Below are 1,513 nucleotides of genomic sequence, written 5' to 3'. Positions count from 1 at the left end.
CACTCTTTCTAGTGGCCCTCTTTGATTGTTTTGCACTTCTGAGTATCAGCTTGATGTTTTTGTCAAAAAAAATGCACTTGCATGGTTGCTGATTGAAATGATTGAAATATTGGCACTTTCATGAGTCTTTTGTTCTTACAGTTTATCAGCATGTACATGTGGAGTTTAGTGCTGGTGCTTTAATTTTGTAAGTACCAATTCAACATTTTAAAGTGTATATATTTGCTCTTACAGTATTCTGTTAAGTTTTCAGTCCATGATCTCATGCTGAAGAACAGCTTAATATAGACAGACTAGATATAAGGAAGAAATTCTTTACAATGAGGGTAGTGAAACACTGGAAGGGGTTGCCTAGGGAGGTAGTGGAGGCCCCATCCCTGGAAACATTCAAGACCAGGTTGAACGGGGCTCTGAGCAACCTGATCAGAAATTCTTTACAATGAGGGTAGTGAAACACTGGAAGGGGTTGCCTAGGGAGGTAGTGGAGGCCCCATCCCTGGAAACATTCAAGACCAGGTTGAACGGGGCTCTGAGCAGCCTGATCTAGTTAGCTGTGTCCCTGCTCACTGCAGGGGGATTGGACGAGATGACCTCTAGGGGTCCCTTCCAACCCCAAACATTCTATGATTCTATATGCTGTTTGTTCTTACTGTAGGTCTTCGTATCAGACCTTGGTTAGGCTACTCTGTCTGAATCCAACAAAAGATGTTGCTCTGACACAGCAAGGGTGTATGTGTGTGTGTCATGTGAGACCCAGCACAAGCTGGAGAAATAAGAAATGCACAGTTTGAGAGCAGTGGTGATAGTGATCAGTGTGTGAATACAAGTTCCTCAGTACTGGTCAGCTCCTGCAAAGATTATAATCTTTTTTTTTAATAGGCTATTGCACCATAGTTTGAAAATTACAAGATGTGGATATCGTGGAACCGTAGTGTTGATACCAGTGTCACTAATGAATGTCTAACAAGACTAAGAGATCACAAACGAATTTTAAAAAAATCTGGGATACAGAGGACAAAGTTTCCTCAAAAGCGAAGCTTAGTAAACCAAACATTATTTCTTCACTAGAAGGGGATGCAGAGGCTGTTGGTAAGTCTAATACAAACAGGCACATTATAAAACATGTCTTGAAATTGTGACTGCACCTATTGATAAGTTATTGTTGAGATTATTTGACGTTCATATGTCATTCCCACTAAAATAATTCCTACTTGTTAGTGTTTTAACAAATGCATGAGTCAGTTTCTGAAAATTTTGATGGCAGGAAAATATTAAATTAGGCCTATAAACCGAATCTTTGAAAACTAGTGAGTTATTTGAGGTTGCTGGGTAGTAATGTCAGTAATGAATGTATTCATTTTTCAAAGATGGATTTTTCTTTTTGTTGTCCTCAGAAGAAGCAAAACTTGTACAGGAACATAATGCTGTGCATCTTTCCATTTCATCTTCTCCCCCTTCCTGTCTCACAGAAATTGAATCTATGCCTAAATTTTGGCCACCCTACCTTGAAGGT

This window comes from Egretta garzetta, unplaced genomic scaffold (genome assembly GCF_000687185.1).
Source record: "Egretta garzetta isolate BGI_Z169 unplaced genomic scaffold, ASM68718v1 scaffold553, whole genome shotgun sequence".
Taxonomy (NCBI): domain Eukaryota; kingdom Metazoa; phylum Chordata; class Aves; order Pelecaniformes; family Ardeidae; genus Egretta; species Egretta garzetta.
Note: the sequence above shows the minus strand (reverse complement) of the source record.